Source organism: Pantherophis guttatus, chromosome 2 (assembly GCF_059756535.1).
Source record: "Pantherophis guttatus breed Tessera chromosome 2, ASM5975653v1, whole genome shotgun sequence".
NCBI lineage: Eukaryota > Metazoa > Chordata > Lepidosauria > Squamata > Colubridae > Pantherophis > Pantherophis guttatus.
The window spans coordinates 185,723,252-185,745,541 of record NC_142064.1 but is presented as its reverse complement, the minus strand read 5'-3'; the positions used below and the strand labels follow the sequence as shown (position 1 = coordinate 185,745,541).

Genomic DNA, 22,290 nt, shown 5'->3' with positions numbered 1-22,290 from the left:
TCTTCCTCCCTCTCTCCCTCCCACTCCCTCCCTCTCCTCTCTCCCTTTCCCTCTCTCCTCTCTCCCTCTCTCTCCCCCTCCCTCCCTCTCCCTCTCCCTCTCCCTCTCATCTCTCCCTCTCTCCCTCCCACTCCCTCCCTCTCCTCTCTCTCTCTCTCCTCTCTCCCTCTCTCTCCCCCTCCCTCCCTCTCCTTCTCCCTTCCTCTCTCCCTCTCATCTCTCCCTCTCTCTCTCCCACTCCCTCCCTCTCCCTCTCCTCTCTCCCTCTCTCTCTTTCTCCCTCTCTCTCTCCCACTCCCTCCCTCTCCCTCTCCTCTCTCCCTCTCTCTCTTTCTCCCTCTCTCCCTCTCTCTCTCCCACTCCCTCCCTCTCCCTCTCCCACTTCTGTTTCTTCAAAAGCAGCCTGGGGAATTCACATGTCCTCAGGAGTGGGACAGCAAAATATGGCTAGAAATCGGAGGCATTCAAATAGTGCAATCAGAGAGGCTTAATGAAGACTGGGCTGATACCCTGTAGAGAAAAGTGTGTTTTATGGTCTAGCAACACCATTCTGAATAGTCCATGTGCTAGCACTTGATACCTTGTAAAACAGTATTACAAACTGTCACACATCTTGCCTTTGTTAGGACACACACACACACACAGCTATAAGCTTGCACATTGACACCCTAGTTTAGCAGGAAAAACTTCCTGCATATTATGATATGGGTTTTAGTCAATAATAATAAAACAACCAACAAGAAAATTGATCTTTGATATTCAGACATTGAAGTTCATCCATCCAAATTCATCCTGGATTTTTAATAGATTTACAAAGATTCCAAACCTAGATTTCAAGGGACAAAATGCTTCTAAGGTCCTGTGTTAAGGTCCCTAGCATTCATTCAGTTCAGTTAGAGATGGCAGTATTTCTTCAAGCTATTAACCCCACAGTCTGGAGGGGAAGAAAAAAAAAATCAGGAGCCTGGTCAGACAGACACCTTTTATTAAAAAGCAAAAACTTCCTTGAGCTACAAATCATTTCATCAGATTGATGGCACTTTTTCCAACTACAGGTAGCCCTCAACCATAAGCCATTATTTAGCAAGTCCTAGAACAACTTATAACAGCACTGAACAAAATTACATATAATGGGTCCAGCACCCACACAGTCTAGTGATTAAAATTTGGGCTTTTGGCAACTGGCATGTATTCATGATAGTGTTCCTGGGGTCATTTGATTTCCATTAGCAAAGTCAATGGGGGAAGCTGGATTTATATAACAAGTGGAGTGATTTGCTTAACAATCATGGCAAAAATGATCATAAAACTCATTTAACAACTGCTTTGCTTAGCAATGGAAATTCTGCTCCCAGTTGTAGTCTAAGCTGAGGACTACCTGTAACTCCTGATTTATTTATTTTTTTGCCACCATAAACTGACATAGCCGTCCTCCTACAAACCTAGGGGACAATGGCTCTGTGTACATTTTACTGGGTTCAGTTGTCATGCCTTATTAGCAATAGCACTTAAGACTTACATACTGCTTCATAGTGCTTTACAACCCTATCTAAGCAGTTTTACAGAGTCAGCATATTGCCCCCAACAATCTGGGTCCTTACTTTACTGACCTCGGAAGGATGGAAGGCTGAGTCAACCTTGAGCCTGGTGAGATTCGAACTCCTGGCTGTGGGCCGAATTAGCCTGCAAATACTGCATTCTAACCACTGCACCATCATAGCTCTCATTGTTGACTTTACTTAGTTTTCAGTTTCTTTAAAACGATGAATCCAATCAGTATTAAGTATATATTTATCCTACTGAATTTATTGAAAGAAAAGCAAGGTCAAGAGCTCAATTAACTCTCCCATTGAGTTCAGTGGGTATATACTACAATCCTGTTAATGAATTGCTCCTTTTATGAAAGGAGCTCCTTTTATGAAAGGAGCAACAAGGAGCTTTTCCTCAGAACCACTTCAGTGTAATTTCCTGCAGTCCATGAAACAGCATGAAAATATGCCAGCTCCTCCACCTGACCCCATTGATGAACACTGTTCTGCTCCAGCAATTGTCCTCACAATTTTAATATGGGATAATTTAAGAATAGTGATTGGTGGATTCCTTCTTGTATTATTTGGTGGTAAAACAACAATAACAATCTGATTCTTTAAGGAATAGAAGGGGAACTCATTAAATTTGCAGATGACACTAAGCTGGCAGGAATAGCCAATACCCCAGAAGATAGGTTCAAAATCCAGGTGGATCTTGATAGACTTGAACACTGGGCCCTATCTAACAAAATGAACTTCAATGGAGAGAAAAGTAAGGTTCTACACTTAGGCACGAGAAACCAAATATACAGGTATAGATAAGGTGAAACTTGGCTCAAGCAGTAACTGTTAGAGGTATATTGGAGTCCTAGTGGACAGTCACTTAAATATGAGCCAGCAATGTGTGGCAGCATCCAAAAATGCCAAAACAATCCTAGGCTGTATCAATAGTGGGATAGAATGAAGATCACATGAAATACTAATATGGTTTATAAAGCCTTAGTAAGATTACACTTGGATTACTGCACCAGTTTTGGTCACCACAATATAAAAATATGTTGAAACTCTGGAAAGAGTGCATGGAAGAACAACAAAGAAGATTACAGGCTGGAGGATAAAACATGAAGAATGGTTACAGGGATTGGGTATGTCTAGTTTAATAACAAGAAGGAGAAGGGCTGACATGATAGCAATGTTCCAATATCTAAGAGGCTGCCACAAAGAAGAGAGGGTCAACCTATTCTCCAAAGCATCAGAAGGCAAGACAAGAAGTAATGAGTGGAAACTAATCAAGGAGAGAAGCAAGCTGGAACTAAGGAGAAATTTCATAGCAGTGAGAACAACTAAGCAGTGGAATGCTTAGAAGTTGCCTTTAGAAGTTATGGGTGCTCCATCGCTGGAGACTTTTAAGAAGAAACTGGACAACCACTTGACTGGAATGGTATAGAGCAGTGATGGCTAACCTTTTTGCCGTCGCATGCCAAAAGTGGGGGGAGCATGGGGGGTCGCGGGTGCGGGTGCCCACATCCATAATTCAATGCACCCCACCCTCCTGCGCATGCGCACATGACCCCCCACACACTTCCCCCTGCTTTTGGCACTTGATGGCCCGGTGGGCCCGGTATGCCCATTTTCCCCCTCCCCAGGCTCCAGAGGCTTTCTAGGAGCCTGGGGAGGGCAAAAACAGCCTTCCCTATCCCCCCGGAGGCCTTCCGGAGGCTGGAAGCATCCAGTTTCCCGACTTCCAGTGGGACCGGAAGGCCTAAAAATCAGTTGGCCAGCACATGCATTTGCACTGGAGTTGAGCTAGGGCAACATTCGCGTGCCCACCAATATGGCTTCGCATGCCACTTGTGGCATGTGTGCCATAGGTTTGCCATCGCGGGTATAGGGTCTTCTGCTTGAGCAGCGGGTTGGATTAGAAGACGTCCAAGGTCCTTCCAACTCTGTTATTCTGAAGGAGACAAAGTTGGTCCAATTGTCAAACTCTGATCTGGAACTAATACCATGCATGGATATGCATGCACATGTGTTGATGGTTTTGATGAGTGAAACTTCTGCTTTACCAGGCAGAACCTCCCTCCTTACCGTGATTCAGGCACAAATTGGCCTGGCAGAATATCTCTAGTTTCACTAAGCAGAACCTCCTCCTAGACATTAAGTGCTGGAATGCCTGATCTGCGGGGGAGGATTTTGTGTAGTAAGGCAGTTGCTTGATCATTGCTGTTGGTGTTGCTTCCCAGGAGAGCAGAAGAGTGGAGGTTTTTTGCTTTACCAGGAAGTGCCCACTCACCACATGGATAAGTCTGAGGAGTGCTGACATATGTTTGGTAGCCTTCCAAAAGGTCACTGGACACTTTTCAAAAACATCCCTCCCCTTCTCCTGCCATGCATTTTAATAAGAGAAGGGGGAGAAAGCAGCTCCTTGGCTTCCAGTTTTTCCCTTCCATTATATTTGCCATCTCTCCAAGCCCTAGCAGGATTGGCAGGTGAGGTGGAGAAAGATAGCTTTTTAAAAAAAAAACAGAGCTCAGTTTGAGACAATTGGACATTCTCACTTCCAAAAGCAGAATAGCTATGGAAAATAGATCCCAGGGACTAGAGAATAGAGGTATGTCTGCAGAAGCCTCAGGTAGCCCATGGGAGCAAGAAAAACCCAGCTTTTAATCACTTTATCACCAGCATAATTGTGAGTACTTCCGGCTTAGGAAGATGGAAAATATACTTATAAATTGAATCAGCTAAATTGGAATGTATGCTGCTTTTATAGTGAGCTGGGAATTAGATAAAGACAATATCTGGATGGTGCAACCTACAAAAATGGCTAGTCATCATTGTGCCACAGTAAGGAGGATGTAAGGAAGAAGCCAGAGATGTCTTTCATATGTTGTTGGATCTACAACCCCTACAATCCCCTATCAGCATATCCAATGGTCATATGTACAGAGAACTCTGGGAATTGTTGCTCCAGGACGCTTGGTTGTATCAGTTTTGGAAAGGCTGCACTAACTCAATAAAATAATTGTCATAAGCCTTTGTGCATGAAATATTTCTTCACTAGAGACAAAACAGACCAAGAGTAGCATTAGAAATCTTCTAGGCTGCAGCTCTTTTATCATTCCTCAGCTAGCTTGACTGGTGGTCAGACTGGCTCATCCCCCTTAGGAAAGGCTGTTCTATGCTGTTCTAAGATGATGTAGGAGTATTGTTGTTGCTGCTACTGCAGTTAACTTTTTAGATTAATCCTACCCTCTTAATTGTTTTAGCTTACATAGATAAGATCAGAACATTATACCTTTCAACAGATCCCATTTGATGAAGCCATTTATTTTAAAGAAGCTTTGTCCAGCTTCAGAACTGGATGTACACTTTATCCGGGGTAAATCTGAAATGTCTACTTTCCCCCCCGCCCCACCTGTAAGTAGAAGAGGCTATGTTGTTAGAACAGCCAACTGGCTAGTCTTCACATCTGAAAAGGCAGGATGCTAAAGGATCATGTGAAACATTTGTTGGAAACTAAACTAGAGTCACTATGAAACTTCTTAAATAGAAGTATTAGGTTAGTATCTCCACTTGGAGATCATACTCTACAGCTATGTTAAACTGAAGGCATTCTATCCCACAGTATATTTTCTCACTGCTGCTCTTCATACTTCCATCCCATAAACCTAAATCCCACACATTTATGTTGAATGTACTGAGGTGGCTGCTGAGCCAGCAAGAAGAGGAGATAGGCACTACTCTTCTTTCAAGTTGGTACTTGTGCACTGCCTGGCTGAACCAGGAGATAAACTCTTCATTTTCTCCCTTTTGGCTACAGAAGTCACCAAGAACTCTGGCCATCAGAATGTGGAAGTTCATGACAAATCAAATATTTCAGCATAAGCAAATGGCAGATACTTCTTTATCCTAGAAAAATCACTGTATCTAAAGCAAAAATCTATACAAGTTATAAAAAATGTATAAGAAAACACCAAATGTCATATTTGTCTTTCCTTCAGGATCTACTTTTGTGGGGGGAATACAATAGTTCTTGGCATGATCTATCATTTTCTGGACTATAAAAGAAATGAACCAAAGCTTAGCCTGTCCACCATATCTTACATGAATGAAAAGAAAAAGGCATTAATAAAATACAGGTAGTCCTCAACTTACAACCACAACTGTTTCTGTTGCTCAGTGAAACATTTGTTAAATGATATTTGCCCTATTTTACAACCTTTCTTGCCAAAGTTGTTAAATGAATCATTGCAGTTGTTAAGTTAGTAACACAATTATTAAGTGAATCTGGCTTCCCCATTGATTTTGCTTGTCAGAAGGTTGCAAAAGCTGATCATGTGACTTGAGATACTGCAACCAGCATAAATATGAACCAGCTGTCGAGAATCTCAATTTTGATCATGTAACCATGGGGATTCTGCAATGGTTGTAAGTGCGAAAAACTGTCATAAATCACTTTTTTCAGTGCCATTGTAACTGTAAACGGTCACTAAATGAACTGTTGTAAGTCGAGGATTACCTGTAGTGAAAAGAGTGTAAGATTAGAATGAAGAAGACCAGAGAAGCAGAGAAAGAACTTATGGGGCCTGGCAAGAGGCAAGCCGGGGAACAAAACAGAAAAACCAAAATAATACAACATAACAGCTATAAAGATTGTACTGTAAATGAATAAACGTAACATTTGAGTAAGTAGATCTAGGTGTATATATGTGCACACACATCTGTCTCACACACAAAACAAGGATGTACCAAAAGTTAAGCCCATGTAAAAAAAAAAAGTCTTATTTTTCCCCACAGAAAATATTATTGTACTTAGGAGTGTTCAAAGGCCATGTGTCAAATAAGTAAGAAAGTATTTAGAAGAATGGGCAAATAATTTTGGTTATAATATACAGATGGACAAATGGGAAATATGTGGCAAAAAGGGTGGAAGTTTACACTATGTTATGATATTAAAAAGCCTTACAGAATGTTGTATTATTGGTACATGACACCAGATAAATTATCTAGAATCCATAAAGATATTTCAAATGTATGTTAGAAATGTGAACCACATGAAGGGAATTTTAGCATATTTGGTGAATACTTTAAACACTAAAAACTTTTGTATTCGAATATATACGTACATGAGGATTTTAAAGTTTAATATTCAGCTGAAGCCAGAAGTTTTCTTTTAAGATTGATAGATAAACAAAAAAGCAATGGAAGATTATTTTGTTGTAGGATTACTGGGGTGAGGGTATTTTGCATGCAAAGATGGAAGGTTTGGCATTACCTATTATGGAGGAATGATTGGTGAAATTGACAAAACTTGATGAGATGGACAAATTAACTTTTTCGATTAGAGACAGGTCTTTACTGACATTCATTAGTGACTAGAAACACCTTATGGACCTTTTGCATAACAAAGAAAATGATTTTGTAATTTATGGTGCTGATGGTGAGAAAGAATAGGTTACAGAAAGATGGGAATTATGATGAAATTGTAGTGGCTTGACCAGAGTTGTATGCATAACTCCTGAAAAGGATGTTCACTTTAAAAAAAAAAATGGTCTTTTTATTTTCTTTTTTCTATCTTTTTTGGTTTTTCTTCTCTCCTACTTTTCCACTTACCTTGTTAATTTTTTTTTCTTTCTTTGAACGTATTTCTTATTAACCACGCAAAATCTATTAACAAAAATATTTTTTAAATGGAAGTGTTTAGAGGAAAATGGCAACTGATCCAAACGTTTAATGCAATTTATATAATTGAACATTTAATGTAATTTATATAATTGCTTGTGGGATATGATTTTTGGTATTCTGCTTTTTTTTTTTAGACCTATGCATGTATATGCATAATGTGAATGTACACACACACACAAACACACACATTCACACAGGAGCATAGGATATTGTTGCTGACCTATATCTCTGTCAGCTTTTTTTCTTCTTTTTTTCTATCTTATTTCCAGGACTAGTTCCCAGGGCTTTTCGTTCCTTTCGTCCAAGCGCGACCCTGTGAGACCGATGCAAATATTTTCCTAAAGGAGCTCCTTTCAAACGCCGTCGGGTTTCAGCCCAAACTATCCAGCCAGCATACCCTTCCTTTCAGTACCAGCCAGCCAACGGCCGTACTGGCTGGGGATGATGGGAATTGCAGTTCTACCCATTCGGGTTGGGAAAGCTACCCTCCAAAGCCTAGTTGTTCATCCCACTGGGCTTCAGGAAGTGGGACTTCCTTTCCTTCAGATTCGGCTTGGCAGCCGGAAGTTCAGAGTAGCCATGGAGAAGAGTTAAAAGAAGCCCGTATTGCTCGGCGGCGCCCGTCTCTCCGTCCCCGACGGATCGCTGGGCAGCCCAGGGGCCTGCAGAGGGCCCGGCCTCCTTTGGCGCGTCCGCCAGGCATCCGCCGCTTCCTGAACCCTGAGCGCGCGCGCGCCCTTCGAGAGGACTGGCGTCTTAACCGGAGCTAAACTGTAAGCCCGCTGAGAGGGGGGGGGCAGAAGCGCCTCTTCACGTGTCTTTAAGGCTGCAGTCCCGTGCACGCTTAGCACCCGAAACCGGGGAAGCTCTGTTTTCCTCCAGACCAAAGCCAACGCTCGGAATATATATAGATATCCCGAGCTCTGGCTTTGGTCTGGAGGAAAGCAGAGCTTTCCCGAGCACTCCAGTCTTTAGAAACTATAACCTATTGGAAAACCTATTTCTTCCCTCATCTCCCGGGGACTGAAAAAATAGAGTATCCTATTATTCCCGAGACAGTGAGTTGGGTTGTTGTTGTTGTTGTTTTTTTTGTGAGACGGGGTGCTCTTAACTTTCTTCAGAAACCGCTTTGCTTTTTTGGGGGGAGTCCAAATCCCAACTCAGAGAAAAAATGCTTTCTTCTTCTTCTTCTTCTTCTTCTTCTTCTTCTTCTTCTTCTTCTTCTTCTTCTTCTTCTTCTTCTTCTTCTTCTTCTTCTTCTTCTTCTTCTTCTTCTTCTTCTTCTTCTTCTTCTTCTTCTTCTTCTTCTCCTTCTCCTTCTCCTTCTCCTTCTCCTTCTCCTTCTCCTTCTCCTCCTCCTCCTCCTCCTCCTCCTCCTCCTCCTCCTCCTCCTTCTCCTTCTCCTTCTCCTTCTCCTTTCCCAGAACAGCATCCGAGTTTACCGAGAATTATCTACAGGCTGTCAGAGGACTAGCCCGCACTGGCTGGTGTTGCTTAGGTAGGGGAATCCTCTGACAAGGATCTGTTTTTTAAGATATCACACCCGATTTCCCCCGAATCCTGACTGCCTATTGATGTCTTTTCCCACCATAATTTTAATTATCAGGGCGGGTCTGATTTTTCAGGAGAAATTGCAGTGGGGAAGAAGAAGAAATCAAACTTCCCTCTCTCAGCCCTGCCACTCCCAGAAAACCTTCAGTCTTAAGGAAAAATAAAATAAACTCCACGTTAGTAGAAAATATGGTATGGGTGCCTCTATTATTTGGTGAGGTCGCTGTAGTCCCACTGAATATCAATACCAGGTGGTGGTGAAATATAGGGAAATGAAGCCTTGAACTAGTTTCATATGTAGGACGATTCTTTGATGGGACGGGATGGAAAAATACTCTGTTCACATTATTTTCTTCTTTTTAAAGCTGAAGCCTTTATAAATATGAAATCACAGAAATGAGCAGGATAAAGCTTATTCTAGAGAAAACCCATTTTACATCCACTCAATAAAACAATGCCTGAAGTGCAAGCATTGTTGTTGTTATTATTTTTTAATGTGGAAAACCTATTCTTCTAAATTCAAGTTGTAGAACTGGGTCCATGTATACAGTTGTCAGAAATTGACAGGCTGCCCAGTAAAAGAGAGAGAAAAATAAAACAAAAGATGAAGAATCTTCAGGCCACTGGCTGAATCCTATCTGTAAGCACACCTAGGCAGCTGTACCTTATAGCTATATAGCCATAGGTAAGGGTCATTTTTTCTTCTCAATTCTCAAGTTTCCTCCGTCCCCTAACCAGTGACTCCTTGCACAACTCAGCTAATTCTTAATCTTTCCTAGCAATTCCAGCATATTTCTCATATGATCCAGGAAAATACTTCTTCAGGTTTCTAAGTGAGTAATATTTGGAAGGCAAAAATATTCAGCTGCTTCCGAACACAGGAGTTTTTTATTCACTAATATCTACTGGTGGATTTTTCTCCATATGTTTGTCTAATCAAGGACAGTTTCAGTTATAAGTCGATATTGCATCATTACTGAGAATGCCATGAACTTTTTATTTTATGAAGTTTGAGGCCACCCAGCAACACAGTGGCTCTGAGCAGCTTACAGATAAAATAAGAAAACAAGATATATCATCAGAAAAAAACAAGATTTTTAGTTCCTTTAAGTCCAGAGTGAAGTTTTCATCTCTTCAGCTTCTTCCCTGTTTCCGTGCCTTAGCAGAAATAAAACTTTAAGCAAAGTTTAAGCCTGTAAACCTTGATTTTAAGATGGTCTTGAAATTTGGTTGAATACTTTCCAGGCTCTGTGTCCCTCAACCCTAGTTGCAAGTAACTCTGTTCTGCTTTAGGTTATGAGAATTGTTTTTTTGCTTTTAGAGCTAGGCTCAATGGCTTTGTAGAAGAAAGCTCAATAATAATTTACATGAAAGTTCTCCCTCTTTAGCACAATTGGTAGGACAGCATTAGTATTTCTGTATACCATAGAATCACAAAATGTTAATTAAAAAAACATATTTATTTGATAGCTATGCAATTCTAAAATTAATTATTTCAGAAAGAAAAGTGACCAAATATTAATAATTAAGGAGAGCACGGAGAAGGAAACTTGGAGGCAATATTTAAGAGAATAATTAATTAGACTTTTTATTGAGAGTGCAGAAGTTTTAAAAAGGATTTATTATGTACAATGAATACAAGAGTGATGTCTGTAGAGAAATGTGAAGCATACATTTCCTTTAACACTATATTTTGCCTTCTATAATTTCACATCTTCTCTACTAAAAAGGAGACAAAAATAGAAAAAAGATGGAGAATCTCCAGGCTACAGGCTGAATCCAATCTGAATCACACCTTAAGTAAGCCTCTTCTTCCTTCTCAAGTCTACCTGCTTACCATTGTTATAATTTTTCTTAAATAGTGGATGTGTAAATTGAACAATCTTTTTCTTCCCAGAAAGATAATATCAGATTCCTATAACCAATGACATTTAGTTGTAGCTGTAGTGGAACTATGTCAAACATTTGAAGAAAAGAGTGTAGAACTTTAGAACATATTCCAGCTGAATGTAGGAAGTTTTCTGCTCCGCTGATTTTAGTGAGAGAGTAAAACAGAAACTCAGTAACATAAGATTTAATGCTGTTAATTTCCATTCAAGCTACTTATTTTGTTTCTCAGAAACATATAAATACTAATTCAATACATGGTGTGCCAAATAAATATTCATTTAGATAAAAATCAAAGCAAAATCCCAGAGTAAAAGCAATGGATAAAATTCAAATAAATGTTGTTCTAAAATTATACTTTTAATAATATGTATTATGTACACAGAAAGGTATGTAATTATGCTAATGGTAAGCATCAAAAAGGATATTTGGAAGAATGATGTAGTGAAGGAGCCTGTGGACAAGGAAAAATGCTAATAAGAGAGTAATTGCTATAAAATGAAAAATAGAAATTTATTGTATATAGAAAGAAAAAGACAATTTCAGAAAATGTAGTCAAAGATAATGAGGAATGGTTGAGATTGAAAGGGGCAAAAATGTAGAGCAATATTGATAGAAATAAAACATGGTTTTGGAAGTAGGGGAAAAGGGTTAAGCAAGGGGCCTTGCAGAGTAAATAGAATTAAGAATAATTTGAGATGAAACTGTAATGACAGAATGCTAAAACAAATATTTTAAAGATATGAATGAGAATGAAAGGGATATGTCAAAGAATGGAACTGAAATGAACAAGAAACATTCTAGTCTCCAAGAAAATAAATGTTGAAAAGGCAATAATGAATATTTTGAGAATGTTGAAAAAATAGTAAGGCTGTGCCTATGGGCTAATTGAAAAATATTAAAATATGGATTTGGTTTGCTTGCGGACTGGCTGTGTGACTAGTTAGGGTATGTCTAGTGTATGTGAAAGCTACATCAATGCCTGATTACTGGAAGGATGCCATTATTGTTCCTTATACAAAAAGAAAGGTAGGAAGAATAAATGCAAAATACTACAGCAGGATTCATTTGTTAAGCCTGCCTGGGAGAGTATTTAGCACAATCTGACTGACAAGAGTTGACAGTGAGAAACATTGGGAAGAGGTGCTATACTGGTGCTACATCTGGAAAACTTTTGTTCTTCAGCAGGTCTCTGAGAAATGCATGAAAGTAGAAAAGAAACCTAATTCTATGTGTAGAGAACATAAAGGAGAGATATAAATAAATAAATATATTGTAAAAATAGGTTTGAATTTTGTGTAACTATGCAGTTAAAGATTGATTACAAATTATCTAAGAGAGCGATATAATGGAAGTAAATCATACATGAGAATAAATTATATGTTTAACACAGCAGGAAAAAAACCCAGGTATCACTGACATTCCATTGATTAGCTTTATTTATATATAAGTGTATAAAATGTTTGTAGAAATGTATAAACATATTTATTTTGTATTAAATTTATTTGATGCCTATCTTGTGGTTTGAGGCAACTCTGTGTAATTTTGTTTGCAGATGAGGGAAACAATCATCATGTTTATTATTATGTTATTGATGGATGAGAACTTTCATATTTTCAAATGAATGTTAGTTTGTATGAGGTAACAAAGAATATGAACTTGAAAATTAATGTAGAAAGCTCCAAGATATTTGTGGCCAGCAAGGAAAATGGAATAGGTGATTGCAGATTATATAAAAATTGCAAGTAATTAGATCAAGGAGATGAATTTCTATTTGTTGGGAGAATGGTGTTTAAAGATGAGTTACTGAATAGACAGATCTTAAGATGTGCAAATGCTAGGAGAAAAGTAGTGACTATTATGTGTCTGTTACAAGGAATGTGTGTTTATCAAAGGAAGCAAAGGTGGAATAATTTTGTTACATGAAAATGAAACAAAAGTAATTCGAATGCACTGGGAAATGGATACTTGGGAAATGCTTGTGGTAAATTAACAAGAGAGAAATGAACAGAAGCTGAATAGAAAAATGAGTGACCAGTATATAAAAAAATACATTTAGGTGATTTGGTCCTATAAAATGACTACCGGTATATATGACTAAAGTTTTGGCTGATTCCTTGATAAAATAAATTTAAATTGAAACTTCTAATGTTGTATTTTATTTTATATAAAAGTGCAAAATAGTTAAACTTATTCCAGAAGAAAAATAGTGTGATGGGTAGGTCAGATATTTTTAACCAAAATACCATCAAAATGTGCCACCCATGGATAACCCAATATATATTTTAATGGTATTTTTAAAATTTGAAGGTCTGCTTATCTGCATATGGGCTTATATGTAAGTAAATACAGGATAAATGGGTACTTTAAAAAGGTGTTGTCCTATATTCTTCTGGAAAGCCCATCCATAGATAAGCTGAATCTATTTTGGGAGGTGTCTTTTGGCATCCCAAATTCTCAGCTTATTCACAAGTATATTTGATGATATTACATTTCCAGTGCCTAAGGGAAAAGCCAGGTCTTAGGCACATTTCCTAAGATTGCCAGGTAACACAGCTTCACTTAGGACAGGGCTGTCAAACTTGCAGCCCGCGTGCCAGATGCGTCACGTGCTGGCCATGCCCTCACCCGGTTTAGCGAAGGGGGAAAAAGTTGTGATTCGTCATGTGATGCTGCTGTAACAATGCGAGTTTGACACCCCTGATTTAGGAAATCCATGGAATACCCTGATGAGACACACAGAAACGTAGGCAGTTAGGCAGTTCTGCAAATAACCTGGCCTCATTCTATGTAGGGGTTAAAAGTATTTAATTGTTTGAATTGTACCCAGAAGTCTACTGGAAGCCTATGCAGCTCATGTAACAGTGGTGTTACATAGGCATACTACAATGCACCCAGTACAGTAATAAGCATTCTGCTCTTCAAGAGCAGCCCCGTGTACAGTATTTTGCAATAGTCAAATGGGAGACAGCTAGGGCTTGAGTGACCATTAGAAATGTCTCCAGATATAGGAATGGATGCAACTGGTGTACAATATTCTTTGCGCAAGGAACCTCTTGACAGTGGCTGCCACTTACTCCTTGAACAGAAGCCACAAGTTCATGAGGAACCCAGATTGCCCACAACTCTGTCTGGGAGGATGTCACCCATGCAGTATTAATTATGGAAGATCACTTGATGCAGGGGCCCTAAAACACATAGCCTCTCAGTCTTATCAAGGTTAAGCTGAAGCCTGATTTCTTCATATGGACCTGTTCAGCCTCCAAGCCCAGGGAAAACATCCTGATGGCATCAATTGGATGGCCGAAGTCAGAAATATGCAACTGGCTATCATTAAGATTTTTATGGTACCTAATCCCTTGATAACCGATGACCTTGCTTAGCATATATACTTTGCTTAGCATATATACTTTAAACAGGAGTGGGGATAACATGTAGCTCTGTAGCACCCAGCAAAGCAGAGGTGTAGTGCTGGATCCCTCCTTACTCATCACACCAACTGGAACTTGCTTCTGAGGGAGGAAGAGAACCACTGAAGAAATGTGCCCCAACTCCTAAACCCCTCAACTGATCCAGAAGGATATCATGTTTGATGGTATTGAACACCACTGATAGATCATGGATGACCAGGCATTACTCCTATCCAAAGTCCACCAGACGTCATCTATAAATACGATCAACTACTCTCTTGGTAATATAATCCGGCCTGAAACTGTGGTCTAATTTACTTAGTCTTACCAGAAGAAGCTAGTTTGTTGCCGTGATTTTTTTTTAAAAAAGATATCATTCATCATCTAGGAAAATATCATATCTTTGAAAAAATATCATTCTCGTTATAGAAATAATTTTTAGCTCAGCTTTAAGGCTTGCATAAGATTGGGCTCCCTTGTAGTAGAGTCAGTACAAAAATAATAATGTTCAGTGTAACAAAATTAGGATTTAGACTTAATAGATTTAGAAATAAAATAGTAGAAATAGAAAAAAAATAGACTTTGACCACATGTCATTTTTTAAAAAAAGGTTGTTTACATTAAAATTAATCTTTTGACTTTAAGGCAAGGATTCCGTATAAAAACTTGTGTGTTATTACATAGCAAACATTTTCATCTCTAAAATAACTGAAGCTTTCAATGTAGCAAATTACTCACAGATTTTTGGGATTTAGTGCAGTCCATTTGTCATTTGAGAGGGAGTCTCATTTCATTTTGAAAAGACATAAATCCACTTTAAGTGGAGTAAATCAATAGTTGCCATACCTTGTTGAATAGTTATGCTGGACAAATAAGATCTGGGATTTGGCCAGATGAGTTGTATATTGTGTCTGTTTGTAGAAAACTATCTTGATATCTGAATTAATTATGGGAAGAGATCAAGAGCCATATAATAGAAGGTGGAAAATTTATGTTACCTTAGATTCTCTGTGGGAATCCAACAGTTGGGCAGCATATAATTTATTATGATGGTTAGTCGTACACTCAGCCGATTTTTAGACTGAATTTTTCATTTTTATCCACCTATCAAGCCTTCCCCAAGGATCTGGGATAGATAGGCAGATGTTGTTTGGTGGCGTTAAATGTATCATCAGAGGAATGTAAGCTCTTCCAAATAAAACTGCCTTTTGCAATTGACTGATCATGATTTTGTTAATAGTAGTGGTATTTAAGTGGTGCTCCATATGTTCTGGGATTGCGCCCAGATGCATCCAAGGCATCTACCACTATTGGTACTACCTTTGCTTTCTTTTTCATAGTAGTTCTACTTCTATTTGCAGGTCTTTTTATTTGGGATTTTCTCCAGTTCTATGTCTTCTCTTCTACTGTCTTCAAGTGCTGCACTATCCAGATTTTTTTTTGTCTTTCTTATCAGCAGTTGTTAACTCTGGGGTATTAGGTGGCAGTTCCTAGATGATGATGATGATGCTTGCATACATATCAAATAATGTCTAGGACAGGCTTTTAAAACTTAGGATTCTGTTAGAAACTAAGCACCTCTCTTTTTCCCAATGATACTTGACCAACGCTACAACACTAGTTTTCTATCATTAGAACATTACCTCTTGAACAGGGCTTTGGGGATTTTCTTTTTACTGACAAGATCCAAAGTATAATAACATTTGAAAACTTCTGATTTGTGAATGTTAACTATGAAAGAGAGAGAGAGAGAGAGAGAGAGAGAGAGAGAGAGAGAGAGAGAGAGAGAGAGAGAGAGAGAGAGAGAGAGAGAGAATTACAAAAGACAAGAGAACAATTCTTAGCAATTTACTCAGCTTTTCTTTGATTGTCTCCTAAAGTTTGTTTGCCATTAAATGTTCCATGGGGAGTATACTGGGGGGGGGTTATCACAATCATGTTTTAAAAATTACTCATAACCCCTAAATGTGTAAACTGTGTTTTTTGAAATGTATGCTAAAACCACAAAATAAACTTTCTATTCCAAGAAGCAATTAGGCATGTACCCTTTCACATATTTTTAAAATAAACAGCGTACGTCTTTTTGGAAACATCAAGAATGAACAATTGTAACTTGTGGATTCCCAAGAATGAAAGTTTATTTGTAATTAGGGTTACTTACATACAGAGTATTGATCAAAATATATCATCCCATGAATAGTTCTATAATTAAGAATGAAAAACATTTGTTTTCTATCTAAGTTTAATTAATTCTAATTTTAAGCAGCAATCTTATTTCAACATTTGCTGGGAGTAAAATAAAACTTTCTTTGAGGTCTGATTTGGTTTCACAATACCTTAACTGGACAACTAATTACTGTTCTGGAAATTCTCCACTTTATCAGAGTTAAGTTTCCTGCTTAGCCTCAAGTATACTCATAACTAATCCTGCAAGGTTCCATGATAGCCCAAGGTATCAGTTCATATTTGGAGATAGGCAAGACTCACTTTTTATGTTCTAAATAACAGTTTATTTATTTAGGAATGTGTTAGTTATCCTTCAGTAGCTAAAAAGAAAGATCAAGATACAATACATTAAAACAGCTACAGATGCAGAAGAAATTAAAAGCAGAGCTAAAGCTGGTTAAAGCATTGCATCACAAAGAGATGCGAATATTTAAAATGAAATTGGAAGATTAAAAGGCTCTTTAAACTGAAAAGAACAGGATGACTTAATAAACACAGCATTAACAAGTTAAGGTTAATTTGTATGCATTATTACTATAGTGTTATTAACTTGAATTACAGGATATTTTTTTGGTACAAAGAAATTGCTGATGACATATGTAGCTAGTCCAGCAGCAATTCACATTTCTAGGACAGTAGTTATTTAATTATTTGTGAAGTGAGTGTTCTTCAGAAGTGAGTTGAAATTGAATGAGTAAGTGGACTCTGCCTCTTCTTAAAAGCTGGATCTATTGATAGTGCAATTGATAGTTAACAACATGTACTGCCCTTTCACCTAATATTTGGCTCTATTTTCCTTCCCTTACCTCACTGATCAGTGAAGATTTTGGCAGACAATTTTGAATGAAAAACTTCTGGGAATAATAATTCCTCTCCTGTGCTGTATCTTCTAATATGTATTGACTGATACCCAACTTTGTCTCTTGTCCAAGGATCCTCTGTAGGAAGATATGACAGTTGGCTGTCTAAAAAGGGTCTTATTAGCAGTAGTCCCTATTTAAAAATTGTCTTCCTAAAACGATTCACTGATACAGTATGCACTTTTGCTATTCTTTCAGAAGTCACAAAGTTTAAAATCTAGCATTTTCCACCTTGCATTATCCTGTTTTCAATAGTCCCATCATGCATATAGGAAACATGTTTGAGATGTGTTATCTGCTGCCTGAAAATATTTTTTTCTGTGTTTTGTAAAAGTTTGGATATACAGTATTATTATTTTTTGCTAAACTGTAATTTTAAATTGTCTTGGTTATAGTTAATAAGATGAATTTTCTATGTAGAATTATAATTATTTAGGTTAATTATAAAACAAGTAGTAAATGAAAGAGTGAAACATTACTTTCTTTTACAAGTATATTTAGTTTATTAAATTCAAAAATGCAATTAATATTCATTGCATGATTTTTTCCTAGCCAGTGCTGAATAAGCAGAATTTTGCTTCTGCATCCAAGATTTTTCCTCTTCCTCTTTCTGTGCTGCCCAAAAGCTTTTACAGAAGGATCCTCTATTCCTCTGAGAAAAATCCCTCTGTCAATAGAGGGAACTCATTTCTTTCAGTTTTCTTTTTCTTTTTTGTAAACGTTTTTTATTTTCCCCCTCTTTTATTTCTTTTAGTTTTCTAAAGGAATATTTTTAGCTTTTTACTCTTAGTGATAAAACAAGGATTGATATCATTCCTGAAGCCTGCAAATGGCAGTGCTGGTAACAAAATCCATATTTGAGTTTTTAACAAATTGACTAAAACATGATATTGATTACATATATGTTAGCATGGAGATGTCTTCTATGCTTTGGAAAGAGAGTTCAAGTTTCATAATATTTCTGAAGATTTGGCTGACAGACTTAAAAGAAGTCAAATTCAGAAGAATTACATTCATGATGATGGGAGATAGATAGATAGATGATAGATAGATAGATAGATAGATAGATAGATAGATAGATAGAGAAAAAAACTTTTGCAACAATATCTGGAAGATATGATGGCATAGGTTATTGGCTGCAGGAATAACCTGGATCATATATAAAAAAATCAGGATTGCATATTTGGATAAACAGGCATGAAACCAAGAATGTTTAGATGTCAGTAGGAGTGCTGTAAATATTATTTTTCTAGAACTGCCAGTTAGTCAGCTTTTCTAGTCTCCGTATTGAAGATCTAAAACTGGAAACATTTCTGTTTCACATACCTGTCAGACAATTTCCCCTTAAATTGTATTATTCGATTGGCAAATTATTTCTCTTTTCATTTTATTTCATTGGTTGTTTTGTTTACAACCAGGATACTTTGCTCCTGTGCACTTTTATTTATCTTTTATCTGTTGCTTGACCAATCCAATTGGTTGGACTGGAGACATAATTATTTTGTAACAAACAATTCAGAAATAAAAGAATAAAAGAAAAAGTTGGAATTGGAACTCAAGTCTCTCCGCCCTGCTCCATCTGACATGGATCACTTTCCCTGGATTCAACTTTTAAACATATTAAGGAAAACAGGGTCCAAAGAGAGGTCAGGGAGTGTTAATGTTAACCCAGGAAACAATGTGGTGTCAGCAGGCTACCTGTGATCTCACTGGCTTACCTGAATCTCACTGGTAGTCTTTCCTTCTAGTCATGTTAGGCCCATCTTAATAACAAAGCTCCCTTTATAAATCAGCGCAACCTGTAATGCAGCTTGTTGTATAAGATAATACACTGTTTTCCTTTTATATATGTTTTATTTATTTAACGAGTATTTATAGGCCAGGTCAGTCATGGATATCCTGTCAGAACTGCTACAGTGAAACATCTCTCAGTCTATTATCCATTATAATCTACAGTTGCTGAAGTTTATAATTTAGCAGTAAAAATCTCCTCCAGGCTAAATCTTGCCATAATAAGTGTCAGCAGTGAGGTAATTAATTTTCTTTACACACCTTAAGAAAAAAAAAAGAGGGAGGGAGGAAGCGTTTAGAATTGCCAAGGGTTTATCATGTGCAAACACCTACACTTTCTTGGAAAGGCCTCCTTTATTATTTTTGCTCCTTCTCCTATTCTTTTTCTTCCCTTTCTCTTTCCCTATTATTTTTCCTCTTTACTTTTTTCCCCTAAAACAAATTTCCACATAGTTGTGCTATAAATGCCCAATGGGCAACTTACCCAAAGACAGGTGATTCCTCCATGATTTTATAGAGGAAAATAAATCCACACAATTATAAAAAGTCATTCTCAACTCTTCTCTCAGGATAGGGTCATTTTTTAATTAACAGAGCCCTATTAAAATCAGAATCTGTTCTCATTTAAGCAGTTATCTTTATAACTCCTTGTTAAAACAAAACACTGTGAATATATTGAAACTTGTATAGAAGCAATAGGGGAAATTCAGCCTGTTTTCCCAAGAGCTTTTTCAAAAAATAGTTTCATAAATTAGGGGCTAAATGCTAAAAACAGGTTTTCAGAAGATTTCTTAGCCTTACATTTTTTGACCCTGAGATTCAGTAGTCTTGAATCTCATTTTATAATTTCTTATTACAAAAAAGCTACTTAACCAATATAAGCTTGCTTTCGATGGAAAACAAGATCAGCCCTTACCCTATGCTAAATGTACGTGGTCCACCAATTCATTATTTTAAAGAATTGTCTCATTTATTTTATTTATTATTTATTTTATCATATTTGTATACCGCCCTACTCCCGGAAGACTCAGGGCGGTGAACAGACAAGATAAAAATACAAAGAACATACAAAAGTTAAAAACTATTAAAAATAGATTAAATAATTTGGGCTCAAAAAACAAATTTAAGACATCCAATTTATCTAAAAACATTTAAAACCCAATTTAAAAGGGAGAGTTAGGCCAGACCAGCCTGTTGGAATAAAAACGTTTTTAGGGCGGCGGAAGATACGTAAGTCCTGGATCCTCCGTATCTCTGGGGGGAGCTCGTTCTAGATGGCAGGTGCCCCCACAGAGAAGGCTCTCCCCCTGGGAGCCACCAGTCGACATTGTTTGGCCGACGGCACCCTGAAGAGCCCCTCTCTATGGGAGCGAATTGGTCGGTGAGAGGCTACTAGTGGCAGAAGGCGGTCTCATGCCTTGTCAATGACAGTTCAGCAAAACATAGGAGACCCACTGTAATTCTTACAAAAATGCCTGTATGTTGAAGTTTTGGGGAGGGAAAAAAACCTCACTTCCATAGTCACCAGATAGTTTCTTCATAGACGTCTTCTGAACTTATCTGTGATTTTACACTTTCATTTTATCACTGTATGTGAGATATAGAGAACTGAGTCTGAAGAACTGAAATGAAAGGAAACTTGTAGCATTGTTTAATTCATGCAATTTGTACTATCTGAATTTACAGGTGGTTGACCATTTTTTGACCAATGAGAGTTTGTCATTTGCTTTTTTCAACTTTTATAGTTTTCTGCTAAGTAAAATGACATTCTAAAGAGCCTCTCTTTGCAGGTCTTGAAAAAGCAAAACATTGCACAGAATGGGATCTTCTGCTCTGCTATGCCATCAGTGTTCTTTATCCAGTCTCATCCCTCAACTTCCTGTCAGGAGCAGATCTTTGTTTGCCAGTAATAAGAATGGGAAGAGAGTGAACAAAGAGACCTGTGGAGATAGGATGGCAAGCCCAGAGGCTGTATCCTTGATCAGTGCTTTTGAAGTTTTTAAAGGGAACTGGCGAGGTCTTCAGGTCGACAGCTGGCAAGCCATTCTACACAGTCCATACAGCCCGAGGTAACTGCAAGAAAACATATCTGCTTTTATCTTTGAATTTTCTAATAGTTGCAGTGCTGAGATAGATGCATGCCATGATATGGTCAGGCTGTTTTTTTTCCAGTGGAAAATGCCAATTTTGTGTGGAGCAGGTTGGACATCCTGAGGGTCTCAGCCATCAATATCCCTTCCCCTTCATGCCGGAGTTAGCATTTCTGAAAGGTTCCAACTTTCCTTTTTTAGTGTGAGAGGCTGGAAAAATTATTAAACATGTAAACATTTTTTTAAACGATTTAATGAATGCAGTATTTTAATACATTGAAATGTAAATTATAATATTTTTTTTTTCTGATTCTGGCAACATCTATCTTGGTTTTGGCTTCCTTTTGGCAAACTTTGAAATAGAGTGAAATTAATTCATTAGCAATATACTTTCTTTACTACACAAGATCTTCCATATTAGGTTTGGTGAAACTGTTAAGCAATTGGATTGCAAACTTATAGATTCAAGCAACCACAAGAGGAATAAATGGTATTAAATTAAAAACATTGTTTGTCAGAACTTGAAAACAGTTATATGTCTTCATTGCATTCATGCTATGGCAATCCATTTGTGGGGAAAAGTTTTCACAAACTTTTCTCCTTCACATGTAATTTCCTGTTGTTATATGTCTCTAGAATCATTATTCTGTCTTTTCTGATTCATATTCCTTAGTTCTTGGCTCATGAATTGCAAATTATACAATGCAACTTCAGAATTCCTATTTGATAATTTAGAATTAATAATCTCATCAGTGTATTTAATGACTTGAGAAAGATTACATTTCCATGTAAAAGTAATTAGGCAGTACTTTATAGCATATGTTATTGGGTTACAACTCACTTAAGCATGAAAACAGCAAATTGCATAATGCACAAGTAACAATGTATGGCAAAGCATTCTCATTAACTTGGCTGCCTTAATACTACTCATATATGTTACTGAAAGAATATATTTTGGATAATGATTAGGATGCCACCCAGTGAATCTACTCCACCCATTCTGATGTGCAAAGCCCTTCATGCATGGGATTAATGCTTTTCCAAAACACTGCTCTTCACAAACTCTTGAGAATGGAGAACTGTGTAAACTGATAACATTAATAGGAGACCAAGTGGATTTGTTCCTAATTTGTCTCCAAAATTCTTGTCTGAAAGAGAGCCCATTTCACATTTTGTAGTTGAAAAGCCAACCAGTCAAGCTTTTCCCTTAGATACTGTAAAGCAGGGGAGTATATTTTTTTTCTGAGCCAAAGATACATGG

At 37.6% G+C, this 22,290-nt stretch overlaps 1 long non-coding RNA gene across 1 annotated transcript in view; it reads left to right on the top strand.

Annotated features, from left to right (window-relative positions):
* Positions 1 to 7,753: 7,753 nt before the first annotated feature.
* The window catches only part of LOC117657172 (uncharacterized), an 86,492-nt gene continuing 71,955 nt past the window's right edge, over positions 7,754 to 22,290 (top strand). Inside the window, exons 1-2 of the long non-coding RNA XR_004589081.3 lie at positions 7,754 to 7,987; positions 20,730 to 21,008. This is a non-coding gene — a long non-coding RNA (uncharacterized LOC117657172). The remainder of the gene's footprint in view (positions 7,988 to 20,729; positions 21,009 to 22,290) is intronic.